This window comes from Mauremys mutica, chromosome 5 (assembly GCF_020497125.1).
Source record: "Mauremys mutica isolate MM-2020 ecotype Southern chromosome 5, ASM2049712v1, whole genome shotgun sequence".
Taxonomy (NCBI): Eukaryota; Metazoa; Chordata; order Testudines; family Geoemydidae; genus Mauremys; species Mauremys mutica.
Window position 1 is genome coordinate 98,024,558 of NC_059076.1, and position 21,139 is coordinate 98,045,696.

Genomic DNA, 21,139 nt, shown 5'->3' on the forward strand with positions numbered 1-21,139 from the left:
GCCGATTTAAAGGACAGGTTGCAAACCTTAGTTAATAGTTCCGCAACTTCACATTTGAGTTCTTTCAGAACTCTTGGGTGAATGCCATCTGGTCCCGGTGACTTGTTAATGTTGAGTTTATCAATTCATTCCAAAACCTCCTCTAGTGACACTTCAGTCTGTGACAGTTCCTCAGATTTGTCAGCTACAGTCCACCAGGTTTCTGTGATGCCTATTATATCAATATCCTCCTTTATCACAAGGCACTCTAGTTCACCCATCTTATTATTTAGACTTCTAGCATTTGTGTACAAGCACTTTAAAAACTTGTCCCTGTTTATTTGAATGAAAAGAAAGGAAATATACAGAGATCGAAGGAGAGTTAGGAGTAGAAAGAAAGTTTAGTGAACGATGAACATGTCGATGACGATGATTATGTAATATTTATATTACATTAACATCTAGCGGTTTCAATCAAGAATTGGGGTCCCACTGTGCTAGATGCTGTGCAAACGCATATGAAGATATGTTTTCTCTATAGGTACCTCCATCCATGATGCCACAAGTTGGCTATGCTCTTCTGGAACAATGCAGCTCACAAACCCCAGGCTGCAATGCATGAAAACCAAAACATTCTTAGCTGAGGGGTTTGGCTGTGGATTAGCTTTCAGAGGTGTCTGACTACCTTATCACTGCATGTAAAATTGTTCTTTTTGAGAAAGCTTTTCCATCATAAGGAGGTTGAGGGAGGAGGTGAAGAAGAAGAAAAAAGGAGTGGAGATGTGTACCCTGAGCAGAACCTCTCCACTGAGAAAGAAAGAAGAGCAGAAGGCTCCATGAAGTGTATTAAGGCTTTCACAGTGAAAATCTAAATTATTTGGGAAGTATTTAGGTATTACGGTGATGGGCTTTATAGAAAAGCCTAAACTAGATAGCATAATAAAAGCAGAGATTAGAAAGCAATTTATTTATCTCACCTTCCCAGCAGCATTTGGAAGAAGCACAAAGATCAAAGCAGTCCTCTCCAGGACAGAGAGAATGTAAGGATTAATATAACCATCTCCTCCTGCTGTGCTCCAGCCACATCCACTCTTCTTTACCCCACTCGCAGGAACCCCCAAGCTAGCACAACAATGTAGCCAATTTTTGTGATTTTATCGCAAGTCTCACAATATTTGTTGTTTGTCTTTAAGGCCCAGCTGCTGGAATCAGGTTATTACCTGAGAATCTTAGCTAGCATTGAAAACATTCCCCACCCTCAGATTTGCAGAGAAAAGCTTAAAACCAGGATTCTACATGCTCCAATGCCAAAAGGTAAACATAAAGACCCTCACTTTTTTATTTTTTTAATCTCATGATTTTTAAGATAGTCTCAGGATTTTTGGAGCCTGAATCATGATTTTTGAATGCTTGAGGTTGGCAATACTGGCATAGAATAGGGTGGAAAGTAGCATGATGATACCGTGAATTACAGATACATTATTGCTGCCAGACTCTTGGATGACAGAGTAATATTTTGGTCAGTGAGGAAGAATCATCTTTACTTTCATTGCAAAATTCCAGCCCTTATTATTCAACTGAACTTAAATCTTCTATCTCTCATCCCTAATTTTCAATGTATTTAAAATTGCTGTTTCAAACTGTGGATGGTATTGAAAGTACTTATCAAACATTGTCCAACCTTCAGAGTAAGATTCAACTTTGTTGTAAGTTAATCTATATACTGGAGATCACAGAGATCCCAAAGCTCCTATTTTAAAGTTAGCAAAGAAAACAGATTGTAGGGTTGAGGAAAAACACATTTAGTCGGGTATTAATTATTGTGACAGAGAAGGACTTGTTTTTTGGGTCTGTGAATGTGCTGCTAATCCCCCTTAATCACACAGACAGGGTGAGAACTGAATTATTGACTCTTTCAAAGAGCTGATCATTCTTTGTTAGGTTTAAAGGAGAAATCCTAGAGCTAAAATCTAGTAGTTATCAAGCCTAGGATTTGTCACTTGGTTGGATAATAGAAAAGCCAAAAATGTTAAAGTACACTGAACATATTACAAAAAATATATACACTGTTTTATTCATGGAGTCTAAAACTCTTTAAAATTAAGTGCAGTCAAACTGATTTAAGATGTAGCATTAAAGGAGTCAAATATTTGATACCGAACCCCACTGATTGATCAAAATATTTCTGTCAGATGTATAATGTCTCTGTAATGGGGCATACGAACCCCACACTTGGCCCAAAGGAATTAAAAGACAATGCTGGGCCCAACTAGCTCCATGTCTACAGGCCTCTGAAACAAGCTCCAGCTGGAAGAATGGGTTAAAAGGAGCTCAGAAGCCCAGCTAACGGATAGCAGACAGGCTGCAGGAAAGAAAAATCCAGGAAAACAGACAGAAGGTGGCACCTGAGAGGGGACCACAGAATGGGCAAGGCCCAGGCAGGGCCTGGTGCAAGGAAGTTTCGCGCCCTAGGCGAAACTTCCACCTTGCGCCCCCCCCACCCCTGTGGCAGCTCCCCCCCCCCCCGACCCGCAGAGCCGTGTGGTACCTCCCCATCCCAGCTCACCTCTGCTCTGCGTCCTCCCCGAGCATGCTGCCCCCGCTCTAATTCTCCTCCCAGGCTTGCGGTGCCAAACAGCTGATTGGCGCCACAAGCCTGGGAGGCGGCAGAAGCGGAGCAGCGACCGCGCGCTCGGGGAGGAACCACATAAAAAAAAAACTGGGGGCACTGCTTTTTGGCACCCCCAAATCTTGGCACCCTAAGCAACCGCCTAGTTTGCCTTAATGGTAGCACCGGCCCTGGGCCCAGGCAGTCCCTTTGCCAACCATCACCCACTTTGAGGTAACCAGCAAGTCTTGCAGGGCCCTGCTCATTTGGACTTTGTTTGTGAAGCTATTGACTGTTTGGATTATAGGGGACATGCTCCAGACTGAAGTATCACATAGGTGGGAAATAGCCAAGGGCAGTGGACTTAGACTTTCTGCAGAGAGGACTCTGCTGGTGTTACTTTCCACAGGTACCTGGGCTGGAACCAGGTGGAGAGGAAGGGCCTGGGTCCCCCTACCATGCCCCACTTAAGAGCAAAGGCCCAGATGAAGTGGAGAGGCCCAGAGACACCTGGCCTGGGGTCAGGAACCAGGCACAGCTACTGCCCCTCCCCCATCCCCCGACAGAGATACAGTGTGTTAGGGGCACTAGACCACCTGGCCCTCCAAGCCCCCTATCACAGTCTCCTTAAGTCTTTAAAACTTGGATCATGTCACAATATATGTGTCATACACCAGGAGTCACCGTATATGAGCACTGACCATGCAGGAAGTTTTATTTCTTGATTATGGGCCCAACAGTGGCTGGCCCTTGGAGATGTGGGCCAGGCACAGTTACAGTCCTTGTGCTTTGCTGAGCCCAGGGACTGTTCACTTCTAGTATTAGCAGATTTTTTTCCCAAAAGAGTGAAGAGAAGGTAGGGCCATGGCCCCACCATTCCTTCTATGGAACTGCCCGGACAAAGTTAATCCTGCAACCTCCTGAGTGGCGTGATCCTCCTGGGGCTATGTGGCACCACACTGACCCCTACTCAGGGCTCTGCCAACAAGCACAATCTGCCCTATGGAATTCCCATATTTCATGCCCCATTCATATGTGCTGGAACTAGGGGTGCTGGAGGTACAGCTGCACCCTGGCTTGAAGTGGTTTCCATTATATAGAGGGTTTACAGTTTGATTCTATGGCTCTCAGCACTCCCACTATACAAATTGCACCCCAGCCTGATTTCTTACAGAAAGGTAAGCAAATGTGACATAGCTGACTGTGACATTGGTAGGTGACTTTTTTTTTTCCCCAGATTCAACTTTTCATGGTTGATCACTCCAGGATGTTTGTATTTGCTTCCAAAATATTTGCCCAGTTTGAAGTTTTTAAACCACAAACTCTGTTTTCTTTCTCCATATCGGTCACTTGACTTCACCAGCATTGATGGATGCTCAGCCCTTTTGATCATCAAACCCCTATATCCATTAAAATGGAGGCAGCCACTCTTCAAAATGTGTCCCAAAGTGACTTCCACAACATCCAGAACCAACAACAAGTGAGTAGCAGAGCTGCAAATGTCCTGACTAGGCATGTGGGAGACATGTATGGCAAGATGTTCAGTTCAAGAGGGGTTGGCAGAAAACCAACTCTTTTGTGTTTTCTTGAAGTAATAGTTCAAATCAAACCCCCAAGGGATACCTTTCCCTATTGCTTTGCTAGGACACCTGTCACCATGGTATCTAAGCACTGAGAGGAATCTAACTTACCTTTCTGTCTCGCCCCTAGACACCACACCAAGTGTCTTGGTTCCTCGTGTTAATGGAAATGTTTATATTGAAGGATTTTATTTAAGGATTACCTAACTGTAACACAAGAGATGCCAGAGCCTGCTGTTCACTGCAGGCTGCAGATCACAGTGAGAAGCCCAGAGCCCCATCTTCCAAGATGGAGGGTGATCATTATTGACCTCTGCAACCACATTCCATGTTCTTACACAACAACAGGTGTTCCACACATCCTGCTCCACCTGTTGTTAGTTCTGAGGAAGACATGGGCTTTTGCAGATACAAAGACTGCCAAATCAGAAACTGTGCTTCACGCTATTAGTCCTTATAGAAGGATGACAGGACAGGAAGAGGTGCCACTTGTTAATCATTAATTTTGGACACAAAAATAACAATTGATAGTAAAAAATGGTGCTCTCTATAGAAGCAGCACAGTTATAATACCTAAAGGTGTGCATCCAGAAAAGCTGCCCTGGAACACTGGAGCGATATTGGGCAGAAGCATGTCTATGTGTGAACCCCAGGGCTAGAAGACCTAGAGAATGGAGATTTCTGCTCCTATTTGTGAAAAGGACAAAAGCCAGTTCTGGCCAACTTCGTATATATCTTGTTTACCCATAATTCTACCTGAGTTTAGTTGTAATATTTTTGGTGTGTAATGGTTTGAATGGATTGTCATCAGTACTGTGTTCTATTAAAAGGTGTAAAAATTGTGCAGAATATGCCCTAGGTGTGGGGTTACCCTGAGCATTCAAGAAACGGATTTTGGCTTGAGCTCAGCAAAGAAAGAGGAGGAAATTGCTCTGTCCTAGAAACCAGGAGTTCTAACTTGGGGAACAGGGTTTCTGTCAAAGGGTCCTGTTTTGCATTCCCCTTGTGGAGATCTGATGGCCTGTATGTAGGAATTTGAGAGACAAGGCCCAGCAGGACCAGCAATGGCAGCAGAACAGAGCTGGCTCCATGGGGAGCTCTGGACCAGCAGCAGCAACATTGGAAAGCTGACTCCATGGCCAGATCATCATGTCAAGCTGGCAATGCCAATACCGAGCTGACTTCACAGCAACCTAACTCACCCAGTTGGTGGAAGTGAGAGAAAACTACTGAACTGCTCTAGGAGGCCACACTGTGAAGTTCTTTCAGGACCAGAGCAGACCAGCAGAGGATAGCCATCCCTGGACACCTTTGGCTATCATTGATTCAGTCTGTGAGTGGGTTTTTGGTGGGGTAGATTGTGAGCCAGGTTTCTGGACCTTCATCAGCTGGACATTTATTACTTGATACTGAGAGGGATTGACCAGTCTCCTAATGAGTAAATTTGAGTTGCTCAATTTCTTATACTAATATATGTCTATATACTGGATAGTTCATGTTTCTTTTGCCTGTTTTCTCCTCTTTTCCCATATAAAATCATTGTTCTATCCCATGTTCCCAAAAGACTAGCAAGTAAAAGAAAAACTGCTTGCAAAGGTGACAAGTGATGGCTTTTTAAATTAATTAATTAATCTATGTCTCAGAGCCAGAAATAAGAGTCTAACTCTGGTTGGGGGTTTGAGCCGTTGTTTCACTTATTTATCAAAAAGAACCTCCAGACATGTTGAACTCAGCCCTTGTTGCTGCCACCTGGCAAAGGCTGATACATGCAAGGCACAAGATGTCCTGTATTAACCAAACATTGATCAAGGATTCCATAAGCCAACAGTATCTGCAATAAATTCCTACCAACTCAGCAAAGGGATCCTCTGACCATGAGCAAAATACCTGATAAACCTGGGAGCAAGCTAGTCATGGATTTCTGTATATTGGAAAATTAACTATATCTTAAGTATATGAAGTGGGTATTCACCCACGAAAGCTCATGCTCCAATACGTCTGTTAGTCTATAAGGTGCTACAGGACTCTTTGCTGCTTTTAAGTATACCTTGTGAGGGTTGATTATTGTTTGGATTATTGGCAAGTAGATCCCTTGCATATAAAAACAGCAGCCTCTATCATGGAATGCTGCAGCTTGCTGGCATGGAATTGCAGAGACTGTTAATGTAGATAATGGACCACTTTGCTGGTTGGAATTTGCAGTTTGAAGTATCAGCAAAATTCACATCTTCTGCGCATCACAGCCAGTCTAATGGCAAACCAGAAGCTGCCAACAAGAGTCCAAGACACTATTTAAAAAAAGCATATTGCACTGATGATAAAGTCCCATGGGTAGCACTACCGGACTGAAAAAATAAACCACCAGAAGCCATTATAGAAAGAGAGGTTACTAAAGTGATAGGTTTAAAAAGATAAGGTGCTAGGAGGTGGTGCTCAGGCACATGTAGTATAGTTTATGGGTTTTGTAGGACTGATAAAACTTTTCCAAATGCAAAACTGCAAATGGCTTCCTTTGTACAGACCTTTGAATCACCTCTTAAAAGTCATTAGGGAATTTTCAGCAGCACCTTAGCAACTCTGTGCCAAAAATTATGGGGCTTAAGTTTCTGGTAAGTGATTGTTTGGGAAGCCATCAGAGTTCGCTGTCTATTGTTAGCCATTACCTTGTCTGTATGACTTAGTGTAGAGCCACTGCTGTAGGAAATAGACTTTCATTCTTCCATTGCCACACAGGAAAATCAGGCCTATTCCTGATCACCCTCCCTCTGAAAATCAGGCCTCATTTTTTTCTCTAGTTGAGCATCCAGAATCACTAGCCACTTACAGGAATCTTGGCTGTTATCCATAAGTGTCTATTTTAAAAAAAAAAAAAAAACCTTGCTATGTCCTTGGACAAAATGATATTTTAAATATAAAATAAAATGTATTAAATGCAAAAAGATTCACAAGACTCATGACACTTACAAAACTCTTCCATTTGGGTTTTAGACAGTGAGGAAAAGGGGAAAGGATTAAAAATGAACTGTAGGCTAAAAAGAAAAAAAAAGGAGGTGGGGAAGGCATCAAGGAAGCCAAAAACAAAAAACAGGTGTTTCATTATGAAAAATTGTGGTTAATCAAAAAAACAATCTACACAATTGATGTTTTCCTAGCCAACTAGAAATCCGTTGCTATTAATTGATATTCTTCTCATTTTAAATGATTATTCACTATTGTTAGACTGTCTAAAAATCAAGAGGCCTATTTCTTATGAATATTATGCAGGAACTAAAAGTTCAGACAACTGGATCTTTTTCAGGAAAATACAATCATTAAATATTCCTATTGCCATACATTTAGAACCCACAGGCATGACCAGGACCCCATTGTTCTGTGACAGCACCTATCGCAAAAAAGTTCCCTGCCCCCAAAGAACTTACAATCTAAGTATATAGCATTTTTTTAAAAAAGAAAAGATTTCTATGTTTACTGAGTACCTATTCACCTGTTCTGTTATAGAACTATTTAAGGACTGATCTATAGAACTGTTCATGAAGAGTGTGTGTGTGTGTGTGTGTGTGTGTGTGTGTGTGTGTGTGTGTGTGTGTGTGTGTGTGTGTGTGTGTGTGTGTGTGTGTGTGTAAAAAATCCAGATGGGAAAGTTTTGTAAATGTCATGGGACCTTTCCAGTCTCCCCTTTCTTTCAATAAGCATTAATTTATTTATTCTTTAACTGTAGCAGTAGAAATGCTAACAGATGGGTTTTCACCATTGGGGAGACTAGACTTTTTAAATATTTTATAAAATATACCAGTAAAAAGGAGTGAAAATAGATGGTGCTTTCTAGTACCTGCTCCCAATTAAATCTACTTTATTAGAATGATGTCATGTTCTCAGCATGGATGAACAAAAATACTTATGGTATTTTTCCCCCTTACGTTTCTTTTGGTCTCACTCAGAGTGCTCACTCAACAACACTCTAAAATTAAACCAAGACATCATTAAATACGTTCTTTGTTGAAGTAAAGGGGACTTTTATGTGTGGATTTATTGCAGGATCATGCACATACAGCTAGTACAATATTAATATTTCTCTCCTCCCTATTAGTAGCTGATTCTGCAGTTGTATTGTGCCTGGTACCATAATATTCCCTTCTCCTATGTTTTTTCTCAGTTTTCAAGTTTATTCAAGAGCAGATGGTAATTTAAGGCTTCCATGCCGCCTCCCTGAAGTTATTTGGACTCTTCCTCAAGCCACACTGCAGATTGCAGCGATTCAACTCCCTCAACTCATAAGACCCCCTTGATCCTTCCAGCTCTGAGAGAATCCACTGGAAGCCAGGAAAGCTTGCACAGGAGCTCTTTGCCTCTCCAGTGCCACCCAGCCCTTGATCTTCCTGTACCGATTGACAGCTCAACTCTGACTGTCAAGGGTGCTCCACCACCAGTGCCCCCTGGTCCTCCTTGGCAGGTGCATGTTCCAGATCCTCTGTCCCAGACCTGCATATTTTCCAGAAGGTAAAAGAAGAGGGGGAAATGGGCCCTAAGTGTTGATCAAAAACGAGATTTGTCTCTTTTGTGTGTGTGGATTTACAGCTTTCCCCCTCTTTCCCTCCAGTGAACCAAGAGCCTGTTCATTACCAGTTGAAATCTGTAATTTCTATATTATTATTTCTGTGATTCTGCTCTTCCTATTGTTCTTGTTGCTGGAATTAGGTCTCTGACCCTTTTTTCTGGGAAAGCAGTTTCATTGCATAATACTGGTTTCTGATGGGCTTAAAACCCTTGTGTCAGCAAGAGACAGGAAGATATGAAATTGCAACAGTGGTATCTGCTGTAAATGCACAGCATCTTATTTTGCAATGGTCAGAAATGAAGTTGTCTATTGCATTATTAAGAATTGGAATGGTTAAAGAAAGTTGCTTATTGCTTTAGTAAGTATCTCAGTGGTAATAACTGGAGTTATTACAAAGCCTCAGCGTGATCCTGCAATCTCTCCCCATCTGCTGGGAGTTCTGTGAATGCAGCATTTACAGTATTAGGCTACATATTACTTTTTTTCGAAGTGGTAGTTAAAAGAGCTGTTGTTACTGCAGTATTGTGTGATACGAACATCTAGCGCTTATATGGGACTTTTCATGCTTAGCTCTCAAAGTGCTTTAAGCATCATTATACCCATTTTACAAATGGGGAAACTGAGGCAACTTACTCAAGATCACCTAGCAAGCCAATGCCAGAGCTGGGACTAGAAGCCAGCTGAGTGAGGTACCAGTGACAAGGTTCTGTCCACTAGGCCACACTGCCTTCCTAGTAACTAATAACACTTAACCAACATTATACTTGTGAATTTCTTTAGCAAAAATAAAATTCTGATGACAAAACAGAGAGGGATTGATGATGATATCAGTTAATATCCACCTGAAAACAAAGGATTACATTCTGGAAGGTGCTGACACCCCTTTATACCACACGCATCTCCATGCTATCAAAGAGCTTTTCACTTCAGTGGGAGCTGAAAGTAGCAAACACCTCTCGGGAGTTGCTCAGCTTCTTGCCGGATTGGGTCCTGAAATTTATAATTGGAGAGGTTAATGTCAACCTGGTCACAAGTGGAACTGAGGTAGAATCAACCAGACTCAAACTAGAAGCAGTTATGCCATTAAACAAAAAACAACATGCGTGCAAAACCAGAATTTTAACGCTACACAGAAGAGAGCATGCAAAAATGTAACAGCTTTAAAAATATTTTTTTCTAATTATTTAAAAAAAATTAAAATAGGGTGATAACTGTGCTTTTAGTATTATATGTGCCAACATCTTAAATAGTGCATTATTTATATCCACACTGATATTTGCTCAAGAGTTTGGAGGCCCATTAAAAACAGAGCTGCTGATGGAGTAAATGGGTAGCAACAGAGTTCAGTACAGTAATAAAACCTCTCTTTCCATCAGTTGCTTGTCAGTGTTATGGTGCTGTAATGATGACCAATGATGGTTTGGAAACTTTCTCACATTGCACTAATAGTGGACTACAGTAAATCACGCATTAAGCATTATAGAGGTGGGACAATTTGACGGCACAGATACTGCATCAACTGCGGAACTAGTGCGTAAGTCACTACTTTTCCGTGAAGTAAAATACAGTTATCAGGAGTGTGAACAGGCTGATTCTTTACCTCATGCTAGGACAGCACAGACTTTGGGTTAGTGCCCAGAACCACTGCTCTTCCTGCAGTTTGGCTCTATTAAAAAAGTAACTACTAAAACACCAACAACACCTCCACCCATAAACTCCATCCTGAACTTTTTTCCGGGGTGGGCAATTTCCTAGGCTTTTTTCTGTAAATGCCCATAATCACATCCTAGCTTTCTCCCCGAAAGAGCTCTGCCAACCTTTCTTATACCCAAGGTACAGTTAACTACAAGAATTAATCAGCAGTTCCCTACTTATTCCAACACTTGCTTATTCCAGAGCCCAGTCACCCTATTGTAGTGAGATTTTGTGGGTAACCTCCTATCATGAGCATTTCTTGATAACGTAATAACTATTCAATTAGGAGCACACAAACATCCAACCCAAACAGATGGTTTTGGTAAGGGCAGTTCCATGGGGATGGGAAGAAGACGAATTCTTCCCCTCTCTCACACCTGCACATGCACAAACACACTGATAGATAGCATTCGTGGCCCTCTTAATGGAGAGCAATCGTGGATACATCCATGTAGCTCTAGATCCACCAGCCCTTGACCTGCTCCTTCCTGGCACACTTAACTCCATTGTTCCAGCAAAGTAATGCATCCTAGAGCAGGACTCCATAATAGGCATATAGAGCCCCTCAGGGCTGGCGTTAGGTATGGGCAAACTGGGTGAAGGCCTGGGGCGCCATTCTAAGCGGGACACCTCTGGAGCAGGGGTGCCCCTCCCTCTACTGCTACTCTGCTTATGCCCCTTGCTTTGGAGCTGCCCCTGGCCAGCTGCTCCCAGGAGCCTCCTGTTTGCTGTGCAAAGTGGGGGAGGCAAGGGGGATGCGGATGTTAGAGTATCCCCCTCCCCATGCTCCCCTACCCATGTACCCCATCTCCACCGAGCTGGGGTCGGGGGACAGGGCTCACGAGTGGGATGAGGCTGCCGGCAGCTGCTGCTGTCTGAACAAGCCTTCAGACTGGTGAGTGAAGCTCTGCTTAAAGGGACAGCGCGCCGTCTCTCACACTTCCCCAACACACACCATCTTTCTCTCTCTCACTCACACACACACACACACACACAGTCTCTCTTACACTTCCCGAGCACACACTGCATTTCTCTTTCTCTCTTGCACACACTCTGTCTCTCACATTCCCCCAACACACACACACACTCTCGCTTAGACATATACACAGACTGTCTCTGTCTCACACTCTCCCAACACACACTCTTGAGCCACATGCCAAGCCACAGCAGCAGCACAGAAGTAAGGATGGCAATACACCATATACCATGCCACCCTTACTTCTGCGCAGCTGCTGCTGGTGGCGTTGCCTTCAGAGCTGGGTGCCCTGGCAGCACCTGCCAGTATCAGGACGCCCTGCCAGTGCTTAATTTGTGCCAGGGCTGAGCTCTGGCACCTCTTTCAATACAAATTAAACACTGGAGGAGGCAGTGGGGCCCAGAAGTGATTGGGGGGTGTGGTGGGAAGCCCAAGGAGCCCATGGGGGCTGGGGGTGATGGGGTGGGTGCCAAATACAAGCTGGCCCAGGGTACCATTTTCCCTAAGGCCAGCTCTGGAGCCCCTGCACAAGTTCCCCAAATCCTGTCCTGCTTCTCTATGCATCTGGACTTTGATGGCTTTGCTGTGGTAGGAAAGCATGGGCAGAATTTGCACTTTCATGTGAGTCATCTCTATATGTTGGAAAGAGCAACAATCACAGGAGCATTTTATACAGGAAGATAGCTGGACCCTCTAAATTAGCATTAAGGAACTTTTAAAGAAAAAAATTCATTGGAATATGCACAAAGCTGCTGATTGATTCTTGCTGTTAACTGTAAGTTGGCTATAATGTGAGCTTGGAGGAACTCTATGGGGTAGGAATCTAGGTTCTGAGTGTGGGCATTTATGGCTTGATCATAGAATCATAGAATCATAGAATCTCAGGGTTGGAAGGGACCTCAGGAGGTCATCTAGTCCAACCCCCTGCTCAAAGCAGGACCAAACCCAACTAAATCATCCCAGCCAGGGCTTTGTCAAGCCTGACCTTAAAAACCTCTAAGGAAGGAGATTCCACTACCTCCCTAGGTAACCCATTCCAGTTCTTCACCACCCTACTAGTGAAAAAGTTTTTCCTAATATCCAGCCTAAACCTCCCCCTCTGCAACTTGAGACCATTACTCCTTGTTCTGTCATCTTCTACCACTGAGAACAGTCTAGATCCATCCTCTTTGGAACCCCCTTTCAGGTAGTTGAAAGCAGCTATCAAATCCCCCCTCATTCTTCTCTTCTGCAGACTAAACAATCCCAGTTCCCTCAGCCTCTCCTCATAAGTCATGTGTTCCAGCCCCCTAATCATTTTTGTTGCCCTCCGCTGGACTTTCTCCAATTTATCCACATCCTTCTTGTAGTGTGGGGCCCAAAACTGGACACAGTACTCCAAATGAGGCCTCACCAGTGCTGAGTAGAGGGGAATGATCACATCCCTCGATCTGCTGGAAATGCCCCTACTTATACAACCCAAAATGCCATTAGCCTTCTTGGCAACAAGGGCACACTGTTGACTCATATTCAGCTTTTCGTCCACCGTAACCCCTAGGTCCTTTTCTACAGAACTGCTGCCCAGCCATTCGGTCCCTAGTCTGTAGCAGTACATGGGATTCTTCCGTCCTAAGTGCAGGACTCTGCACTTGTCCTTGTTGAACCTCATCATATTTCTTTTGGCCCAATCCTCTAATTTGTCTAGGTCCCTCTGTATCCTAGCCCTACCCTCCAGCGTATCAACCACTCCTCCCAGTTTAGTGTCATCTGCAAACTTGCTAAGGGTGCAGTCCACACCATCCTCCAGATCGTTAATGAAGATATTGAATAAAACCGGCCCCAGCACCGACCCTTGGGGCACTCCACTTGATACCGGCTGCCAACTAGACATGGAACCATTGATCACTACCCGTTGAGCCCGACCATCTAGCCAGTTTTCTATCCACCTTACCGTCCATTCATCCAGCCCAGACTTCTTTAACTTGTTCTATTGATAAATAGAGAGAATTTCAGGGTTTTTTTTCCAATTGAGGAATCCCTGTTCCGATTTGAGCAGTGTGCAGTCAGGACCCTCCTCTTTTAAAGTTTCATTTATTTTTCATGGCTATATGAGAATGTGCACTAATGGCCAAGTTCAGCCCTGAAGCAACTCCCATTGCTTTCTATGCAGCTGTCTCTCCATACTCAGGGTCAAAGTGGGTCTGTCTGTCCCAGGGAACCTACAAAATTGTCTGCACTTTTTCTAAATCATTCTCACCAGGTACTTACACCCAGAATGATGCACAGCATGCGAGTGTGTGAAGTACCTAGAGTAACAACACAAAATAAACAGAATGTTATGAAACCTTTGGGGAGAAACCCTATTTTATCATGCTTCCTATTTTTTGGGGTCAGGTCACCTGAACCAGATCCAGATATCAGAGGAGTAGCCATGTTAGTCTGGATCTGTAAAAAGTGACAAAGAGTCCTGTGACACATTATAGACTAACAGACGTATTGACTAACAGACGTATTGGAGCATAAGCGTCCGACACCTTATAGACTAACAGACGTATTGGAGCATAAGCGTCCGACAAAGTGGGTATTCATCCACGAAAGCTTATGCTCTAATACATCTGTTAGTCTATAAGGTGCCACAGGACTTTGTCACTTTTTACAGATCCATATGTTTGCACTCCTCTTATCCATCACTGCCAGACATAGATTTGGATATTCCCAGTTGTATTTGTTGCTCTTCCATTAAGCTAAAGGAAAATCTTCACCTGATGACTCCAACTACCATACTGTCTTTTCTCATTCTAATCTTTCTTATACTAGGCGCAACCATCACAGATTAGAAGCACACTAGCTCCATCTGCTGAAATTCTTTTAGAAAAGCCATTTTACATCCAGTGAAATTACACCAGGGGTTTATTTAGTCCAGACAATTGAGAGAGAGAGAGAGAGAGAGAGAGAGAGAGAAATTTCTAGCATATGACACTGTATGAACCACCCTTTATTGCAGCTAGCTGATACAGTGACAATATACACATTAAAATGTACTTTTCAAAACATATTCTATGGAAAATATATTGTCCATTGTAATTGTAAAGGCAAATCATTATAATTGCACTTCCCTGCAACTCTCCCCCACTTTTGCTGACCCCCATTTGCATCAGAACACAATTTGTTACTGTGTTTTTTATGACAGACTTAAGAAGGCTTTTGCCACAAAAAATCCTTTTTATTTTGGTTGCTTTAAAGTTCAGATAAAAAAATTTAATTCAAAAGGCTTTTTCCCATGAAAATGGGGAAAATGGATTTTTTTTTTCAAAATGGAAAACTTCATGAGAAATAGCTATTTTCAATCAAATGTTTCTAGGTTTTGGTCAAAAAACTGAAAAAAAATCTGAAAGTGATTTTTTTTTTTTGGTAAGCAAGAATTAAAATATTTTCCAAAACCAAAACCTAAAAATTGTTCTGCTTTTTATTTTCAGTTTCTCAATGAAAAAAAACCTGTACATTTTTGTCAAAAAGAAATTTCCCACAGAAATGGTCCAAAAAATTGCTGGTTGGTGGTTTTCAGTTTTTAGACCTCTTCCCCCCAGAATAAAAACTCACCTCATGGTCCTAAGTAGTGGGGGCAAAGGAGGCTTTGTGGTACCTTGGCACCTCCTGGCAGCTGGAGCTGCCAGGGACCAATTCAAGAGGCGCTCTGATTTAAGTTCTGGCTTCAATGGTTTCCAAGAGGCCATCTGTCTTCTCAGAAGAGCCAAAGTACAGACTTCTCTAGCCACACCACTGCTTTCCCCAACACACCCTTTTCCTTGTTCCTGGGTAGTAGGGGCATGGGTCATTTTACCAGCCCTATGCAACTGGAGAATCAATCACCCTTATGAAGGGAGCATTCCCCATTGGGTAGATCAGATTGGCCTGGAGCTCCTTGACACTACAAAAGCATGCAAAAGGGCCAGAATGTAGCCCATAATCAGGGCCAATATTTTTTAAAAGGCAGCTGACCTGGCAATATATAAATGTGGAGGGGAGAGAGTATTTCTTAGCAAAATTTAAGGGGTCAAATGGAAAAGCAGAGAAAGTAAGTTCCCTAAAGCAAAGTGAACCTGCAATTTCTAAAATGCCTGATCAGTGAATCATGGAATGAAATCAGCTTGAACCCTGTGAGACAAGGATAGAAGAGACCAAGAGTCTTTAAAAAAATAAATAAATAAATAAATAAAAAAGGAAAAACCATTCTTGATTTAAATCTTTTATGAAGCTAAGGGCTGGTCTACACTACGGGAGGAAATCGATCTAAGATACGCAACTTCAGCTACGTGAATAACGTAGCTGAAGTCGAAGTATCTTAGATCGAATTACCTACCGTCCTCACGGCGCGGGATCGAAGTCCGCGGCTCCCCATGTCGACTCCGCTACCACCATTCGGGTTGGTGGAGTTCCAGAGTCGACAGGAGCTCATTCAGGGATCGATATATCGCGTCTAGATGAGACGCGTTATATCGATCCCCGAGAAATCAATTGCTACCTGCCGATACGGCGGGTAATGAAGATGTAGCCTAAGTCTTTATTAATCCTTTTGCTGGCTTTTACTCTACGCTAGTATGAGTGGCTATGGAAGAAAGGATGCTGTAAACAAATCTACACTGATTAAAACACAGACCTAAAACAGAGAAGTTGTGGTGAAAGATCAAAGGAGGATTGAATGTACAAAAAGAAATAGAGCTGACAATCACAAAGAGGAAGAAAAGGGTGTGTTGTGAAAGCATGGCTGTAGTTCTGTGATAGCAGAGTCTGTGGAAATTATCTAAAGATGTTTTCCTCACTAACTGTAAGAGTACAACAGTGATATATATTAATTGATCAAAATCTTCCACTGGATTAACAATGTAATCATATAGTTACTTGCAGAATATTATTCAGTCACTAGAGGTCTCTCTGTGCTATGTGGAGTACCAAACAGGCTGGGATCCATGATAAACAAGGGAGACAAAGCTAGGTCTCAAGCTGTGTAGAACCTGTTTGTTTATATCTGTAGCTGTTTTTTAAATAAATTTCTCTTGTTTAAGATGGACTGTGATTCTATACAGCATGACAGGCAATCTCACCCCAAACCAGTACAGGTCACTTAGCTTGACTCCAGGTAAGAGCGGAGGGATGGAAGGAAAACCAACAGGGCAAAATTAAACATATCAGCTCCAGACATCAAAGACTGCAACATAATGAATTTTTAAAATATTTGCTCTTTTGTTGAAAGTTTCTAAGGATCATCTTTAGGGATACATCCTGTCCCCTCCTCCAACCCACAGCTTAATTGATATGTTCTGTTGCATGGTACGAGTGAGTTCTAGGACTCAAGGAGTTCTACATTAGGAACCTGCACCTGTGTTCACTGCACTGTGGGGTCAGTGTCTCTATGCAGATTCACAGCCAATCCTCCAGAAGAGGAAAGAACATAGTGATGTGGATGTTATAGCTGCAGCCCTACAGTTTGAAGCAGCTCTACTCTACTCCACAATCTGGAGAGATAATTCTACCCCCATCCCCTCAGAACTACCCATACCAAACTTGACAATTTGGCTTGAGAAAGGAAGGAAGAATTGTAGGTCCCCAATATTGTTTAACAGGGTTTCCTACACCCACGCAGGAGGGATCTCTACAACCATGCCCCACCCCAGAGGGAGGTTCTTCTGAATCAGATTGCGATGTAGCAATTTTTTAGTTAAATCACAGTTGTCTCAAGGAGGCACTCCCAGCTGGGAAGCTATTGGTTGCAGCTGAACCTACTTAGGCTCATAACTTTAAAAATAATCTGGGCTAGTCGAAGAGGAGAAAAAAGGGTGTTTAAAGTCCAGGCAGATGACCTGTCTTGTTTATATTGTTTTGGGTTGGATTTTATTTTATTATTTCAGATGAGTGAGGGGAATGGAGTCAGAGACTCTGGGAAGTTTTGGTTTTCTTGTGTTTTACTACATATGAGCCCTGCAAAAAATAAACCTCAATAACAAGAGAAGGTTGGGAGGGAGGGGACTTGGTTTTTGTTTGTTTATTTTGTTGTTGTTTGTTTTTTAACCTGAGTCTTGTGTCAAGCTTCTTCTCTCCAGCTATGTAGACTCTTGACCTGCACTAGTTTAGCCTTTTAGGTTTTGAAAGTTTTGTGGAATCAGTAAGACCTCTGTGGTGACTTCTTAGGATACAGCTGCTTAAGGATGGGCATACAGCTACTTAAATATCTGTGACAGTACTGAGAAGCATTCTGCATGCATTTTGCAAAGCTGGGGGAAAGAATGAGCAAAACTGAGTGGGAGGAAATATTTAGACAAAAAACTGTGATAGAAATTTAAGAAGAGTCTTAGATAACCAAAAAGCAACAATTCTGCAGTTAAGAAAGAGGACAAGTGTGCCTAAAAACTCATCCTGGTACAGTGGGGAAGTGAAGATAGCAATTGGAAATAAAAAAGCACTCTGTAACACACGGGAAAAGGAGAAATAAATAGCAAAGTATATAAATTAAAAGTTACAACATGTAGAAAATCAATATGGCAAGTTATAGATATTAGGAAAAAATCCATGGCTAGCAGGGCTATGGGGCACTTTTTAATGTTTATTAGAAACAAAAGAACCTCTAGCAATGGTATAGGCCCATTACTACAAGGAGATGTAAAATTATCAATAATGATGCAGAAAAAAGAGGACAATGATGTACTTTCTATTAGGAGCTAAAAAGAAAGTAAATTATGTCTATTAGTGATGATTAAAATAAAATATAAAAATGAGAGTAAATCAGCAGATCCAGATAACTTGTACCCAAGAGTCCTTAAAAAAGTTGACTGAGGAGATTTCCAGCTCACTGATGTACATTTTTAATAAATAGTGGAATACCAGGGGAACTCCAGAAGACTGGAAAGTGCTAATATTGTGCCAATATTCAAAAAGGACAAGCAGGTAACAGAGGCCAGTTAGCCTGGCATCAATCCTGGGCAAAATAATAGAAAAGCTGATATAGGATTCAATTAATGAAGAATTAAAGGATAGAAATATAAGTAATGCCAGTCAACATGGTTTTATGGAAAACAGATCTTGTCAAACAAACCTGATTTCATTCTTTGATGAGATTACAAGTTTGACTGTTAAAGGTAACTGAGTAATTTTAGTCTATTTAAATTTTGGTGTTTGATTTAGTACCATACAACACTCTGATTCAAAATTAGCACCCTGCAATATCAATACAGGACAGATGATAACAAACTTCTTATGGTCTGCCCTGTTATATGCTAGGGCACAACAATGTCATCCAGCTGAAATGTGAACTTCACTCAGCAAAGTCTCAGATTGAACAGGAAAGGAAATACTAATCCTGCAAAAATGGACTCCTTCCAGAGCTACTCTAAGAGAATCATAGGCCCAGCTCTACAAATTTGCCAAATGAATGTTGAAGGCGTGTTCTTATCTAAAAGTGACTAACTAGCTCGCATTATGTGAGACAACATGATTGATGTCATCACACTGCAAGAAACCCATATCAAAGATGACACTCAAGAATCACCCTGTCTTATTGCTGTAATAAGCATGAAGCAGGTCTATTTTTATGAATTTTCGAAGATGCCAGTTACATTTTAAAGCTGAAATGTAACAAACTAGGTTTGCCAATTGGATAAGTGTTATAGCTAACATATAATAGAGTCTAATAGGATAACCTCTGTTTATTCAGTCCTGGGGATGTTAGCTTACTAATTTTAACACTGGGTTCTTTTCAAGTCGACTTTTAATTTGAACAGTATTTCTCAAATACTGACACTTACTTATTCTTAACCAATCAAGAATTTAATAATTCACCCAGAACCAAATTAATATACAATCAAAAGTTCATCATTCACGTGTAGACACACCCAATGTTCTAGGTGCGTACTAAATACAGAACACAGTCTTGCAAGGAATTATCACAAATTAGAATTAGCCGTTATATCAAGGAACAATAAAAATTACCAAGATTTCTTATTACATTTGCTTATGGTCACCAATTCTGTATTCTTTATTACCTAACACATTTATCACACTTCCAAGGATGCACTTTTGTTTAAGGCACTTTAAAGAATGTGGTTAGTACAGTATGAATGGATTGGTCCAAAAGGAATGAGTTTAGAATATTAAAAGCAATTGTTTAAAGATATTATTTTCAATTTCACGTAGACCAACTTGTTTGGACCTATAAAGGAGTTGGAATCTAAAATACAGTTCCTTGAAGTCTCACTAGAAAGTGTAGACTTAACAAGATAGCCTACAGTTATTTATATTAAAGAAATAAAAGAGGAAATAGAGTCTCAAAAAAGAAATCTCACCACTTCTTATCCTCTTAACCCTGTGATGGGGGAAGAGTTCTTTCCACACAGCTAATCCAGGCGTTGGTCACATTTAGGATTCTGCAGCTTCTTGCTGGATTCAGTCAATGCTCTTGGCATATAATTAACTCAGTTTATATACCCTCATTTCAGGGGTCATTGTGGAGGAGCGGGGGGATGGGACACTGATTCCTGTTGGAAATGTGTCAAGTCAGTGCTCAGATTTCAGCTCTTACTCTCTTTGCTGTTCCATTGGTAATCCAGTAGATGGTACTAGTGCATAACAAAATTCTTTAATTGTTTTTTTATCAGAGGATTTTTAAGTTTGATTCACTTCAAGGATTGTACTTCATTATTAGCCCATACTATTGAGATCCCACTTTTAAGCAATTAATGTTAATATGCAAAAGTTATATCCATCTCAATAAGAATAATCATGGTAACAGTAGTTAATGTGCATAAACCACCAAATATAGTCTGGCTTTCTCCCCAATTACTCTCAACCTACCACCTGACAATATAAGCTGATGATTTCAATAGCCATCACACTATGTGGGGCTATGATAGTAACAATACTGCAAGTGAGACACTTGCAGAATGGTCACCAAAGACACATCTCCTTTTTGATGCAAAAGGCAGAGGTACTTCTCATTTTGCCTGCTGAAACAGAGACTACAACCCAGACCTCTGTTTCCTCACCAAAGACCAGTTTGGAATCTCTCACAACACCTCCAGAACTATTCTTGGCAACTTTCCACTCAGTCCGCACTGTCCAGTTATAATCCACGTTGGGATTGAACTCCCAGTAATCGTGTCATTGCCCAAACCATAATGGAGCTTTCAAAAGGCAAACTGGCCAGGATTTACTGTGACAAATGAGGCTACCATAGATGTAATTCCACTGAAGACTGAAAACATTGGCCGTTTCACCTGGCTCACCCAAATAGGTCCAAGAAAAAAATCTCTTGCAGCCATCGTAAAGGATACCACCTCATGCCGGAGCCCGGGAACAGAAAGGTTATTGAGAGTACCAAATTTTGGTGACCTGAACACTGCAACATCCTTATGAGTCACTGAATTGAGCACATCATGAAAGCCAGGTCAAGATGGTTGAAACTCTGGACTTTATTCACTCCAGCCACAAAGCTTGGCTGTTATTGCTCCAGTGTGAGGCTGCCAACCCAGTGAAACTTCAAAATCCTGAAGTCACAGCGGACGCAATTGCTTCTTATGACTTGAAAAGCAGTAGGGGACAAGTTTATTAAGCGCAACGTGAGCAGAGAGCTCTGACAAATAGTCAGCTCACTACCTGCCTCCTGCCCCATATCATTGCCCTCCGCTGTTGAGGATATAAATAAAGCCAGAAAAGCTGCAGGACATGATGACATCTTTTCTGGTTTTGTTATGAGCCTCAGAGCTCAGGGCTGGAAATAG

General features: G+C 41.8%; 1 long non-coding RNA gene across 1 annotated transcript in view; it reads left to right on the plus strand.

The window, feature by feature from the left end:
• Positions 1 to 3,950: 3,950 nt before the first annotated feature.
• LOC123371732 overlaps positions 3,951 to 21,139 on the plus strand; it is a 28,316-nt gene continuing 11,127 nt past the window's right edge. Inside the window, exons 1-2 of the long non-coding RNA XR_006579930.1 lie at positions 3,951 to 4,067; positions 8,321 to 8,664. This is a non-coding gene — a long non-coding RNA (uncharacterized LOC123371732). The remainder of the gene's footprint in view (positions 4,068 to 8,320; positions 8,665 to 21,139) is intronic.